General features: G+C 41.8%; 1 protein-coding gene and 1 pseudogene across 3 annotated transcripts in view; one reads left to right on the forward strand and one right to left on the reverse strand.

The window, feature by feature from the left end:
• ACSL4 (acyl-CoA synthetase long chain family member 4) overlaps positions 1-5,738 on the reverse strand; it is a 75,818-nt gene extending 70,080 nt beyond the window's left edge. For all 3 annotated transcript variants that reach the window (XM_047764006.1, XM_047764005.1, XM_047764004.1), the window contains exon 1: positions 5,612-5,738. The gene's annotated coding sequence lies outside the window, so the exon portion shown is untranslated. The remainder of the gene's footprint in view (positions 1-5,611) is intronic.
• On the forward strand, positions 5,331-6,109 carry LOC125118100 (translation initiation factor IF-2-like; annotated as a pseudogene).
• Positions 6,110-15,609: the final 9,500 nt, after the last annotated feature.

The following is a 15,609-nucleotide window of genomic DNA, read 5'->3' on the forward strand; positions in this document are numbered from 1 at the left end:
GCAAGTGTTCAGTGCACAGTGTATTTTACAAAAGAAATGAGGAGTATCATTTAACATAGTGAGTCAGGTAAATGGAAGTCAATTAAAGCTTCTGCCATGTATGTAGAAGCTATTTTTCCCCAGTCACATATGCCTTTTATACTTTGTTATGGTGTCTTATGCCTTCCAGACATTTTTTAAATATATATTTAGATTTTTTAAATACATCCTTAATTTATTTTTGTGTATGATGTGAGACAGGGACCCATTTCTTTCCAAATATACACCCAACAGTCCTAACCCAATTTCCATTTTCAACATCACTGGTAGGCAGGTGATTTAAAAGAACTAAAGTAACAACTTCTGACTTACCAAAGGAAGCTGTGAGGCTCAAACTGACAGGCTCAAACTACTACTATGTGTTTACAGATCACAGATCACAGTCATTTTGGGAGCAGGAGCCACAGTGCTGTCATACTTGGCTCGGTCCTTACCAGTCTGGCTCACAACAGGGTCTCCAAAGGACATCACGACCGGATAGGCATCTTTCTGAATCTCACTAAGCTGCCATACTTGTAAATTGACATTCGCATTGAAATAGCCCTCACTTAACAACAGCCCCAACAAAATCAACCTTCCCACCTCTCCATCCCTCCTTGATGTTGCTCCTAGACCACAGTGCCTTTAGACTTTGTATAGAAAGTGAATACACTCTTCCAAACTACAGTTTCCCAGGGAAATATACCCAAGAGGTATGAAAAGTCAAGGTAACGTTTGTTAAGTTTCCTTTATAACCTAGAGACTCAATAATTTATAAGGTTGCTTTATCTCTGGGCAAACTTTTTGTGTAAAGGACCAGAGAGTAGACTGACTTCTAGGGCCATAAGTTCTCTGTTTCACCTCTGACACTGTATTCGAATGCAACCAGACAACACATAAATGAATGGATGCGGCTGTATTCCAATAGAAATTTATTTACAAAAACAGGTGGTGGGCAGGATTTGGCCACCGGCAGTATTTTACTGGCCTTTGTCTTATGCCAATGATTGATCTTTTTCAAATAAAAAACCACTACCCTGGCTCTACACTTATTTGAGCAAATATGGTTAACACTGAAGGAATGAGTAATAATTTAAGTAACACCTTACAGAAATGAATACTCTCAAAATCAATCACTAAGTTTTTCCTGTAAGTTCTTCTCATAATTTGGGCACATACATTTTTCAAAATATAACAGTGTAAGTCACCTTAAAACTAACATTTACTTTAAAAGATAATTAAAATGAACATTTAAGTAGCTATTACAAAAGGAAAATATGCAGTCTAGACAGACAGATTCAAGTCTTGTGCTCATTATTCTTAGCAGAAAAAAACTACAAAATCTATCATGATATTTGCAACTTCACTACGTCAAATGCGGAAGTCTAATTCAAAGAACATTTAAATGAGAACACAAATTTTTTCCTTTGGATTACTTACCAGAAATGTTGATTTAAAACTATACAGTTTTGCCAACATATTTTAAATTTAGAAAGTGAAACCAAAAATCTCCTTGGCATATGACGTGTCTTCTTAATTTTAAAATATTCACTTTAATGTTACATTTGACTGCCTGGTAAGGCAGAAATGGTACTTTTTAAGGCACAAAAGGATGGCAGCCATTTTCACATGGTGAGAGGACATATGAGCATGTATCCCCACTCTAAGCCATCAAGGCCACTTATTCCCAGACTACACCTGAGCTCCAAGGCTGCTCAAGGAAAAAAAAAAAATGTTCACCCTGCTTACAGAAATACTGGATCTTATACAGAACAGCAAGGTGTAACATTACATGACAAAGGTCCATAAGACCCCCTGACACGAAAGCCATGACCCACGAAAGGAAAAACTGACAAACTGGACCACATCAAAATTAAAGACTTCTGTTCTGTGAAACAAAACGTAAGAAGAGGACAAAAAAAGACAAGCTACCGGCTAGGAGAAGATATCTATAAACCACATGGCCAACCAAATGCAAGTACTGAGAATAAAGACCTCTCAGGACTCGACAGTTAAAAAAAAAAAAAAAGTCCAACTAGAAAATGGACAAAAGATGTGAACAAACACATTTCACAGATAAAGATACAGAGAAGGCAGATAAGCACCTGAAATGGTGTTCAGCATCACTAGCCATCAGGCGGATGCAAATTAAAACTATGGCAAGTTAACACTACACACTCATCTATCAGGATGGCTAAAATAAAAAACAGTGACAACACTAAGTGTTGGCAAGGATGAGGACCACTCATGCACTGCTGGGGGGCATGTCAAAAGGCACAGCCACTCTGGAAAACAGTTCAGCAGTTCCTTATAAATCTAAACACGCAGCTACCATACAACCAGAAATTGCACTCTTGGGTATTTATCCCAGAGAAATGAAAATTTATGTCCATATAAAAACCAGTACACAATTATTCATAGGAGCTTTATTCATAATAGGTTAAAAAAACTACAGGAAATAGCCAGATGCCTATAATACATCCATACCATGGAATACTACTCAGGAATGAAAAGGAACTAACTGTTGATACAAGACGCATTCGCTGCATTAATCTCCAGGGAATTACACTGAGTGAAGAAAAAAAAAAAGGCCAATCTTGAACGATTGCATGTGGTAGGATTTCATGTATACAGTGTTCATGAAATGGTAAAATTATAGGCATGGAAAACAGGTCAGTGGCTGCAAGGGGTCAGAGAGGGAGGGAGATGTCTTGGCTCTAAAAGGGCAACATTAGAGATCTTTGGCCTGATGAAACTGTTTGGTATGTTGACTATGGTGCTGGTTATAGGAATTTACACATGTGATAACACTGCCTAGAACTACACACACACACAGATGAGTGCATGTAAAACTGGGGAAGTCTGATTCAGGTGGAGGGAATGTATTTCAATTTCCTCATGATATTCTGCTACAATTATGCCAGATGTTACCAGTAGAGAAAAGGAAAGGGTGTGTGTGTGTGTGTGTGGGTGTGTGTGTGTGTGTGTGTGTGTAAAACAATTGTATGAGAATCTAAAACTATCTTAAACAGTTAGAAAGAGGATATAAAACCAGCCAGTGGCAGGAGTGAAAAATAAAAGCTTTTCTTTTTGCTAACGCCTCAGTAACCGAAAGTCAAGGAAAGAAAAAAAAAGGGGGGTAATGCCAAGAAGACAGTCTACAGGCTATAATTAATAAAATCATCTCCTCCTCCCCTGTAGAGATTTAACTTCCCCAGGATTTTATTTCCCTGATTTGATTGTCATTGCTAATAAAAAAATAATAAACTGACATACAAACTGTCTCTCCACAACCCCCACCACCATCACCACCATCCTGGACTATGAAATTAAACCCTGTAGGGTAAGGATTGTCTTCTTAACCATCATATCCGAGTGGCCTGGCACGAAATCAGCAACAGATGGAGGAAGGAGTTAAGTTGAATGAACGAACAAATGAATGAGTGAATGAGATGCCTGCATATTCAAATGCCTAGCCAATTACAGTCACAAGATAGTATGTATACATTCCTGTACAAATTTCTTAAAAGCCTTGAACATTTAAAAATAAAGCGTGGTATTGTACACAATTCACTTGCAAGCCTAGGTTAACAATACCTGGCTTCTATAAAATGCTCCCCAATTTCTAGATTTCCACCTACAGTAATTTACTTGATAAGGATGAGTTAAGAATTCTGCATATGTAGACTGGAACTAGTACATGCAGATCTATACTAGAGAAAAAAGTCCTAAACAACTAAGGATTTGCCTTAACTAAAACTAAGGATTTATGGCACAGTCTTAAAATGCAAATTGCATTTTATATATATTTCAAATTGGTGGACTTTTATGGGTCGTTCTACCAACATCAAGACTCTTTTACAGAAGCTAAATTGAAGAGAGGAAAAGTGACTTGTCCAAGGTGATATAATGAGTTAGCGCTGGAACTGGAACCAGAGCCCCTCCAGGGTCCCAATTCATTTCTCTTCTCCACTCAACTGGGCAAGCCTCTCCTTTCTCCACCCATCCCACCCCAACCCCCAAAAAAACACTTCAACAAAAATCTTAATCTGAATCACTTATTTTTAAAGTAGGGGTTTTTTTTTGGGGGGGGGGGGAACCAATGTAATCAAGATTTCCATTGTTGCGTAAACCTTCCGTGGATTTGTAAGGGTCAAATTACTTCTCCTACCAGAACAATAAGGTACTTCATTCTATGTTGCCAGTAGACCAACAGTTTAATGTTTCATCCTCCACCTGAATGGCAGAGAGAGTGTTAATTCTTAGAGGAGTCTTACAGGTCTCACCTTTTAGCGGTTTTCATCGCTATTTTACAATTCAAGGAAGAGGCCTTAGACTATTAAAATCTTTGATATGCTCATTGACAGTACAGACATTGAATCTCCCCTTACAGCCTTCCGTACCAATAACAGTTAAAACTATTAGTCAGAGGCAATACAAAAGAAAAACTAAAGTGACAAGCAACTACCAAGACACGAGGATTTCATCAGGTTCAATCTCTGTTATGCAGCAACATGTTACTAAGAGCGAATTTAGAGGTCCTAAAATCAGAACCCAAGAAGGAACCCTCATTCCAACATCCTCATTTTTGTAAATGAGGAAACTGAGGCGCTGATTAAACCATTAACCAATGAAGCAGATGGCTTGCTTTTTCAAAGAGATTCATTTAATGCCATTTCGTCCTTATTCTCCATCTCCCCGTTGTTTCTCAAAGCGATGACTGATTTTTTTTTTTTTTTTTTAAGGTGAAGAGCGATTTAGGGCAAAGTCATTTCAAGAGGGTGAAAAAAAATGCCTTTTGAAGGAGGAGATGCTGGAGTCAAGAGGAGAAATGACGTCTTATTTAAAATATGTAACCCCTTAATGGGGGTTAGGCAATGAATCATATTCTCCTCGATTTTCCTCTGTGCGATAGACATCACCCACAGTTCTTTCTGTAGGGCCCTCGAATGAGAGGAAGAGGAAGTGAATAAAGCTAATGTTAAATATACAGTACCCACGGAGGACAGGGATGTAGATAGGTAGAACAGGAAAAAATAAGAGCCCGCTTCTGCTAGAAACCAGCCGTTTTCTAACACACCTAAAGATCCGGAAGCTGAGAGGATATCGGAACCTAGGGCATCCCTCAAATTCAAAGGGCGGATGCTTCCAGGGCCAGAGAGACCCCTAGCTCCCAGACAGACAGCGACTGGAAGGGGACAAAATGGAGCTGAGGTCCAGGGGCGCCCTAAAGGTCGTTTGGAGGTCTGGCGAGTCGCTGATGTGCTCCTTCGGAAAGGGTCACGGCAAAGCCTAGCACCCCGATCAGGAAGATGCTTTTGCCCCTCGAAGGGCAGCGATCGGCAGGTAGAGGCAGGCCAGGGTCTCGAGGACCCCAGACCTCAGCAAAGGAGATGATACCGGGACTTAGGGGATCTTCCCGGACGAGGGGGGCGGGCTCAAGAAGCAAGCCAGCGGATTCCGGGAACAGGAACGTCCCCTCAACCTCTTCTGGGCTCAGGTGTGGGACGGTGGCACGGCCAGAGCGGGGGCCCAGCCAGAGCCAGAGGACAGAGGTGCCGGGGCCGGAGCCTCGCGGGCTGCAGTTACTCACCAGAGGCGCTGCCCACGGCGTCTTCGCAGCCGGCAGGCGCTGGGCACTCGGGAAGCTGGCGGAAAGGAGCCGCGTGCCCGCTAGCGCTGGTTCTAGGAGGGGCGCGCCGCGGAGGCCGGAGAAAAAGCCGCAGCGGCGCGCGCGCACCCGGAGGGCCGGCGGAGGCGGGGCGAGGCGCGGCGAGGCGCGGGCCCGGAAAAGACGCGCCCGGAGGGGCGGGCGGAGCGGGGGCGCGCGGTGGTGTGGCACAGCCGGCCGAATCGCGGGCGACGGCCCGCTCGGCCCACCCACGCTCCCGCCTCCGCTCGCCCCGACGTCAGCCGAAAAGGAGGAGCCCCGAGCTGGTCGCTAGCGGCTGCCGGGGGGAGATGGAGGGGGGCGATGGAGGGGGGTGCGGCGGGGGAGCCGAGCCGGCTAACGGCTCTGCCGCGGGGTCCAGCTCCTGTCCCGAGGCAACGTGATGGAGCGTGTTTTCGGGAGGTTCGGGCGCCTATCTGATTTCAGCAAGGTGCGGAACGGGCCCACGCCCGCACCTGCGCTCGCTTCTTAGGGCTCCACCCTGTAATGAAAGTTGCCCTCGGGTCGTCTTCCAGCCTGCCCTCTCAAGATAAGCATCTTCGGACTTGACTGTTCTTCCTTCGGCGAGAGATCTTAACCTTCTTTGCCTAAGACACCCTGCTCCTCCGAGCCCGCGCTCATGCCTGTCTTCGCTTTATCTCGCCTCTCACTGCGTTGAGACCCCTGCCGTCACCCCCGTTTATGAAATATCACAAGAATGCAGGCTTTTCACTTTATGCCTTGCATTTCCACGGTGGTGTAATGGCCAAAGAGCTCACAACTGATAAGGACAAGTCACCGCAGCACTGTGGCATCTTACTGGCCCTGATCGTTGCTTCTGAGCCAGTCCTGCAAATACAGTTCCCAAGACCTTCAAGAAATTGTTGTTAAAAATAAAATGCTGGCGAACTGTCTTGGGACTTCAAAAGGGGCAGACCATAATTGCAAAGGAGCCACGACCAACTGCCAAGAATGTATCACCGCAAGAAAGAAAACGCCAGTATTCTTCCAGTTCCTTGATGCATAATGGAGGACTAGCTTCCTCTTCTTGCTGGGAATGGACATGTCATTTCATTTGCTATTTTCCATTTTCCCATAGAATTACTGGAGGTAACAACATACGTGTGTTTGCATGTGTGGGGGGTGGATAGACCACCTCACATTACAGGCTAGACTTATTCTTTGACTTTAGTATGCATCCACATCCTCTGGGGTGCTTGTTAAAATATAGATACCTGGATCTGAGTGGGGCTGTGAAGTCTGAATCTTCAATAAGCATCTCAGGTGACACTATAGGTGGTTGGAGGCCCACAACTGGAGAGCATAAATCTACAGCCTTTGTATGTTACTTCTTTGAAGTGGGATTACTCATCCCATTTCCAACAGGCCCACGCATTTATATATAATATGCCTATGAATGTTGCTGTGGCAGACATATAACTTCCTTTATCGAGAGTGACCTAGAAAGTTCAGGACTTCAAACAAGTTTAATTGTCATGTTTATTTTATGAGATCGTGTGGTAGTACCAGAAATAAGTAATCATTTGTCAGCTCTGTAATTCACGGAGTACCTACAGTGCACAGAGCCCTGTCATGTACAGCAGGGTTAATACAAATGAAATCAAGAAAATGATCATCCCCGCTCTCAACAGACTTGGTGTCTAGCGGTGGAATTTAAACACAGACACAGGCGGTGCCGTCATGGCTCAGCAGAAACGAATCTGACTAGCATCAGAGGACGCAGGTTTGATCAACTGGCCTTGCTCAGTGGGTTAAGGATCCAGCATCGCCTTGAGCTGTGGTGTAGGTTGCAGATTCGGCTAGGATCCTGCCTGCCTTTCCGTGGCTGTGGTATAGGCTGGCAGCTGCAGCTTCCAATTTGACCCCTAGCCTGGGAACCTCCCTATGCCACGGGTGTGGCCCTAAAAAAAAATGACGGAAATAAATAAATAAATAAATAAATAAAACACAGACACAGAACAGACCCAGTGTAGCACATAAATCAGACTAAGATGAGAAAGAACATGTAATAAAAGAGTACTTTGGTCCATTTTTCTTTACTAGCAGTCATTTAGCCCCAACCTTCTCAATTAGGTAGTTTCCTCTGAACACTGAGTCAGTGCTAGATTATTAAAGTTCCTCCAGCTTTACAAGGTATAAAGGAAAGAGCCTAAGGCTCTCAGTTTTTGTTTGTATGTATGAATAGGTCTACATACATACCTATGTATAAGCATGTGTATAAATATAAAGAGATATTTATCAGACCAAGAAACTAGTTGAATTTTCACCATTTTTATCACTTAGGATGCTATTATTCTGGCTACCTCTCGCACCCAGCATAACTCACCTTTTCCTCTCCAGTTAACCACACCCAGGGTGAAGAGGCTAGAAGAGCCCCATCTCCGAAAAGGAAACCAAGTGTCTCCACACTATTTCTAGCTGCTCTTTTTTCACTTTTTCAGGGTCAAAACAAACCTTGCTTAATCTCTTGTTGCCAGAAACCCTCCAGAACGACTACCCAGGAGCCAAACATTTCCCCAGCCAGCTGTCTGACATTTCAGAAAGAACATTTGCACCATTGTTTACTAGTCAGGAAGGCAGGGGATTATTATCACTATTTCACAGATAGAGAAACAGATGCAGGTGAAACAACTTGTCTAGGCATACGACTAACTAGTAGCAGAGCCTGGATTTCCTACCACAGTCCTCTTGACTCCTAGACCAGGGTGCCTGCCACTACATCAGGCTTCCTAGGTAATAAAGCCCACCCAGAACTACGAGTCTGATCCAAAATAGAAGAGAGAAACATATGAAGATGCAGAAGAGTTAGGAAAATGTACAGGGCAACTGCCCAATTCAAAATACAACATAAAGAGCACTGGAAGCATGGAAATTAAACTGAAAGCAAACAGAATTTTTCAGGGCAGCTCTATTAGCAGGTACTGATATTTAGGCCTTGCCCATTTTACTCTCCTGTAACAAGAAGCCGAAACAGATAGCCAGGCTGCTCTTGGCATTAGTTATTTATGGAAGGGCAGAAAACAACTGTTCCTCATTGACTGTGTAACAAGCCTTTGCATGTTAAACATACTTTACATGTTTGTAAAATAATAATTTCCCCCTTGGTCCAACTGCAAGCAGCAAGACTTTATAATAATATTTGCATAGGCAAGTGATGTTATGCTTTGTCATTCATAAGACCTTATTTTTTTTTCAGACCCAATAACCAAGCCAAATATTGTCTTCAATGGCGTGTCTGAAACAACTGGTGAAATCAGAAACCTAGACAAAAGATGATCTCACTGTGAACAGAAATAATAACCTAAGCTACTCCTTTCAAAAATGGTCAAAGCCATAGTAGCTAGATTTAATATCATTCTTGGAGAAATGACTTTTTTCAGATAACTATTTCTTTTCATTCCAGTATATTTCTCTGTCCTTTAAATTAGTTGAAAAACTAAAAGAAATGAAACGACATCTAAAGAGTCTGAATGGGAAGACACAGTAAACACTGGATTCTTCCCAAGTTCATCCATAAAATCAGTGTGGTCTAAATCAAAATCCTAACAGGGTTTTAATGAAACTTGACTTCCTTGTCTCTCATTAACTCATTCTTTATCTTTTAAAAAACAAATTCCTGGAGTTCCCGTCTTGGCGCAACGGAAACAAATCCAACTAGTAACCATGAGTTTGCAGGTTTGATCCCTGGCCCCGCTCAGTGGGTTAAGGATCCAGTGTTGCCATGAGCTGTGATGTAGCTTGCAGAGGCAGCTCTGATCCCGTGTTGCTGTGGCTGTTTTGTAGGCCACTAGCTGTAGCTGGATTTGACCCCTAACCTAGGAACTTCTATATGCCATGGAAGACAAAAAAAAATTCTTATCCCCTCTAAATAAAATCCTGGAGTTCCCTGGTGGTTCAGTGGGTTAAGGATCCAGTGTTGCCACTACTGTAGTTCAGGTTACTGCTGTGGCGTGGGTTCAACCTCTGTCCCATGGAACTGCCACCTGCCATGGAGCACAGCCAAAAATAAATTAATTAATTAATTAATTAAAATCCTCCACAGTATCCTTCCAAATTTATTTAGCAACCTTCCTAAAAATATTCCTATTATCCATAAGGCCTGAAGCAAGTGAAATGGGCAGTGGTAGTCATCAAATCTGCAAAAATGTTACCTTTGTATATTTTTACCCATTTTCTGTAGTGATTCAGGCACAGTAATGTTAGGGGGAAAGGTCATCGACTATCATAAGTCACCTTAAATCTCTCTTTTTTTACTTTCTTTTTTGCATATAAGAAGATTTGGTATTGAGCTGTAGGTGGTGTTTATAAATTTTGGAGATTAATCCCTTTTCAGTTGATTCATTTGCAAATATTTTCTCCCATTCTGTGGGTTTTCTTTTTATTTTTTTTTAAGGTTTCCTTTACTGTGCAGAAACTTTTAAGTTTAATTAAGTCCCATTTGTTTATTTTTTTTAATTTTTTTTTATTACTCAAATGAATTTATCACATCTGTAGTTGTATAATGATCATCACAATCTGATTTCACAGGATTTCCATAACACAGCCCAGGCACATCCCCCCACCCCCCAAACTGTCTCCTCTGGAGATCATAAGTTTTTCAGTGCCTGTGAGTCAGCATCTGTTCTGCAAAGAAGTTCAGTCTGTCCTTTTTTCAGATTCCACATGTCAGTGAAAGCATTTGATGTGGGTGTCTCATTGTATGGCTGACTTCCCTTAGCATGATAGTTTCTAGGTCCATCCATGTTGCAAAAAATGCCGGTATTTCGTTCTTTTTAATGGCTGAGTCATATTCCATTGTGTATATGTACCACCTCTTCTTGATCCACTCCTCTGTTGATGGACATTGAGGTTGTTTCCATGTCTTGGCTATTGTAAATAGTGCTGCAATGAAGATTGGAGTACATGCGTCTTTGCGAGTCGTGGTTTTCTCTGGGTAGATGCCCAGGAGTGGGATTATTATTGTTGTCATTACTCTAAACAGGTGGATCTGAGAAGATGTTGCTGTCGTTTATGTAGGAGAATGTATGGCCTATGTTTTCCCCTAAGAGTTTTATAGTATCTGGTCTTATATCTAGATCTTTAATCCATTTTGAGTTTATTTTTGTGTATGGTGTTAGGGAGTGTTCTAATTTCATTCTTTTCCATGTGGCTGTCCAGTTTTCCCAGCACCTTATTGAACAAACTGTCCTTTCTCCATTGTATATCCTTGCCTCCTTTGTCCTAGATGAGTTGGCTGTAGGTGCGTGGGTTGAATTCTGGGCTTTCTATCCTGTTCCACTGATCTATATTTCTGTCTTTGTGCCAGTACCATGTGGTTTTGATGACTGTTGCTTTGTACTATAGTCTGAAGTCAGGGCGCCTGATTCCTCCAGCTCCATTTTTCTTTTTCAGGATGTTTTTGGCTATCCTGGGTTTTTCGTGCTTCCAAACAAACTTAAATATTTTGTTCAAGTTCTGTGAAAAATGTCCTTGGTAATTTGATAGGGATTGTATTGAATCTGTAGATTGCCTTGGGCAGTATAGTCATTTTGATAATATTGACTCTTCCAATCCAAGAGCATAATATGTCTTTCCATCTCTTTGTGTCATCTTTGATTTCTTTCATCAGCATCTTATAGTTTTCAGAGTACAGGTCTTTTGTCTCTTTAGGTAGGTTTATTCCTAAGTATTTTATTCTTTTTTTTTTTTGTCTTTTTGCCATTTCTAGGGCCGCTCCCACGGCATATGGAGGTTCCCAGGCTAGGGGTCAAATAGGAGCTGCAGCCACCGGCCAACACCAGAACCACAGCAACGCCAGATCGGAGCCGCATCTGCGACCTACACCACAGCTCACAGCAACACCGGATCCTTAACCCACTGAGCAAGGCCAGGGACCAAACCTGCAACCTCATGGTTCCTAGTTGGATTCGTTAACCACTGCACCACAACTGGGAACTCCTAAGTATTTTATTCTTTTGGATGCAATGGTAAATGGGATTGCTTCCCTAATTTCTCTTTCTGATCTTTCATTGTTAGTGTATTGAAATTCAGTCAATTTCTGTGTATTAATTTTGTATCCTGTGACTTTACCAAATTCACTAAATACTGTAAGAAAACTGTCTTCTTCACTTGAACCATATATGGGACCTGGTACAGGTCAAGTTATTGTTATTTAAATGGAAAATATTTACCCACTGATTGGATAATGATGGCCACCAATTATTTTGAGTCCTTAGTATGTGCCAGGTGCATCCCCAAACTCTTTACAGGTATTTTCTTTTTTTTTTTTTGTCTTTTTGTTGTTGTTGTTGCTATTTCTTGGGCCGCTCCTGCGGCATATGGAGGTTCCCAGGCTAGGGGTTGAATCGGAGCTGTAGCCACCGGCCTACGCCAGAGCCACAGCAATGCGGGATCCAAGCCGCGTCTGCAACCTACACCACAGCTCACGGCCACGCCAGATCCTTAACCCACTGAGCAAGGGCAGGGACCGAACCCGCAACCTCATGGTTCCTAGTCGGATTCGTTAACCACTGCACCACGATGGGAACTCCTCTTTACAGGTATTTGCATTTTACCCTCCCAATGAGCCTATGAGGTAGATACTGTTATTATTCCAGAGGAAATATACATATGGCTTAATAAGCAATGTGTTGCATATCCATCTCATTATCACATAAACCCATCTAAGAGACAAGCAAAGTCTCATTTTGGAACATTCCACCTCTATATTAGACCTAGGGAAAATCTCTCCTACAAAAGGACGTTTAAAGCAAATACCTTGAAGGTGAACTCATAGATTTTGAGAGTCACTTTTAGCTATGATATATGTCTAATCCATCTATATAGGCAGCTTTCAGAATCGGTGGCTAACCTCAAGTTTCTGCAAGCTCATTTAAGTGGAATTTATGAAAGAGTTGAACAAATCTGATTTTGTTGCCACTGGGCAAAATTTTGGTATGGCTGTCTAGATCGGTTTATGAATCAGTTCCTGCCTGTGAGTCTTTTTCTTTATTGAGCCATGGCGCAGATTAAGTTCTATGTGGAGGTGGCCAAACTCTCTGAAGCTCTACAACACTGTACATGGACTAATATATTCCTGAAGGGCTGTTTACACAGGAGACTTTCACACAGTAAGCCCCACATTCCACTGATTGTCTCTTTATTATCGTTTTATTGCAAACAAAGTACATGTTCACATCTTTTGTCCCAATAGAAGTATGTGGGAGTTCACGTCGTGGCTCAGTGGTTAAGGAACCTGAAGTGTATCCATGAGGACACAGGTTCGATCCCTGGCCTCGAAGTTAAGGATCGGGCATTGCCGTGAGCTGTGGTGTAGGTCACAGATGCGGCTTGGATCCCTTGTTGCTGTAGCTGTGGTGTAGGCCGACAGCTGTAGCTCTGATTGGACCCCTAGTCTTCAAACCTCCATATGCCATGGGCGTGGACCTCAACAAACAAAAGACAAAAAAAAAAAAAAAGAAGTATATGAAGTAAAGAATCTCTGATCTCTCTCCACAGGTGTAACTGTGAAGAATCTGGTATCTATCTTTCCAAATGTTTGCTGTGCACATATATACATTTATTTTTCCAAAATGAGATTATGCATATTGCTCTACAAATTTCTTTTATTCACTTAATAGTATATCATAAACATCATTCCATGTCATTATGTTTGTATGTAGATAGGTAATAAAGAATTATACCTCATCCTTTTTCCCTGTTACACAGTATTCTACAGTATGGATATACCGCAATGTACTAATCAGATACCTATTGATGTACATTCAGGGTTTTTCCCTAATTTTTCACCATACTCCAGTTGATATCCCTATGCATATCTCTTTGTGTATTTGTTCAAGCATCTCTATAGTGGAGCCCTATAAGTGGAAATGATGCTGGGTCAAAGAGTATGTCCGTTTTAAATTTTTTTTTTTTGGTCTTTTTGTCTTTTTGACATTTCTAGGACTGCTCCCATGGCTTATGGAGGTTCCCAGGCTAGGGGTTGAATTGGAGCTGTAGCCACCGGCCTATGCCAGAGCCACAGCATCTCGAGATCTGAGCTGCGTCTGCAACCTACACCATAGCTCACGGCAACGCCGGATCCTTAACCCACTGAGCAAGGACAGGGATCGAACCCACAATCTCAAGGTTCCTAGTCGGATTCGTTAACCACTGAGCCACGACGGGAACTCCTGTCTGTTTTAAATTTTAAAAGATACTGTCCAATTGTCTTTTAAAAGGGCCAAATTAACACTCCTACTTAGAGTATATGAACACCATCTTCCTTATATTCTTGAAAACATTGAATATTATCAGTCTTCAAAAATCTTGCCAATCTGTTAGGCAAACAATGCCATCTCGTTAACTTGCTTTCGTTAAAATGTTTGACGTTGGTTTGTATTTTTCTAAAAAAAATAATAACTACTCATTATAGAAAATATGGAAAACACCAAAAATGTGTAAAGAATGCTTTTTTTTTGGGGGGGGGGCATACTCCCACATCATGTGGAAGTTCCCTGGCCAGGGACTGAACCCATGCCAAAGCAGCAACCCAAGCCACAGCAGTGACAGCGCTGGATCCTTAACCACCAGGCCACCAGGGAACTTCCTAAAGAATGGTTTTCAAATCTGCAATTCTGCTGCATTGGGAGAACCACTCTTAATATTTTGATATATTTTTATCAGTTTCTTCTTATGCATATTTCTTCCAAAATTAGATATTGTGGGAGTTCCTGTCGTGGCTCATTGGTTAATCCGACTAGGAACCATGAGGTTGTGGGTTTGATCCCCGGCCTCGCTCAGTAGGTTGAGGATCTGGCGTTGCTGTGAGCTGTGGTGTAAGGTTGCAGACTCGGCTCAGATCTGGCATTGCCATGGCTGTGGCGTAGGCCGGCGGCTACAGCACCGATTGGACCCCTAACCTGGGAATCTCCGTATGTCACGGGTACAGCCCTTGAAAAGACAAAAAGACCAAAAAATGAAATAAAATAAAATAAAAAGAAGAACAAAATTAGATATCGTGTCCTTTTTATCACTTGACATTTAACATGAGTCTCCCCATGTTACTGAAAATTATTTAAAACCAATGTTTAGGGCCTCGTAATACTCCAGCATATGGAAGTCACATAATTTATTTAACTAGTCACCTATTGCTTGCCAGACATTTAGGTCAGTTCATAAATTTTTCTGGTACTATAAATGATGCTGCTGTGCACATTCTTGAACATAGATTTGTATCTCCCTAATTATTTTCTTAGAAAAACTCCTAGTTCTAGACTTACTGAATTAAATGACACATTTCAACAGAATTGACTCATATCAATGAAACACTTTGCCTCTGATTTCCAAAAGAAATTGAAAACACTACTTTGTAGTAAGAGTCTTATTTATAAATAGATGCCAATAAGTAAACAAATGCATGTACTTATGCTGTAAAATCACAAAGGTGATTTTAAATGATTCTTGAAAGCAATCACCAACAAACTAAATAGTGTTTGACTCCGGGTAGAGAGGTTGTTTCTTTTGTTAGGATTTGAGTTTGGGAATTTTTTTGGCAGGAGTACAAGATTTTAATATTCTGTCGTAGGAAAAAAAAATGTTAAGAGAGGTAGTTTAAATGAACAGGACACACTAATCTTAAAAGTCCCCTCAGCTTTAATCACACCTCCCTTCCCCACACCCCATACTCTACCCTGTTTCCAGCATTCTGCAGAAGCTGCTGCTTTTGGGGAAATAAACAAGCTGACCTAGGACTTCGAGAAAGACGAAATTCAGAAACCCAAGAAAAATATGATGCAAAGTTATACTTGTAAATGAACAAAAAAGATACAGTCAAGGGGTGATAAATATATCAAAAACAGGTCTTAAGCTAATGCAGAAGAGATCAGTTTTCCGGTAAAGTCCTGTGACCATAAATTTTGATGGAGCCTTTATCTTATCTA

This window comes from Phacochoerus africanus, chromosome X, assembly GCF_016906955.1.
Source record: "Phacochoerus africanus isolate WHEZ1 chromosome X, ROS_Pafr_v1, whole genome shotgun sequence".
Lineage (NCBI taxonomy): Eukaryota > Metazoa > Chordata > Mammalia > Artiodactyla > Suidae > Phacochoerus > Phacochoerus africanus.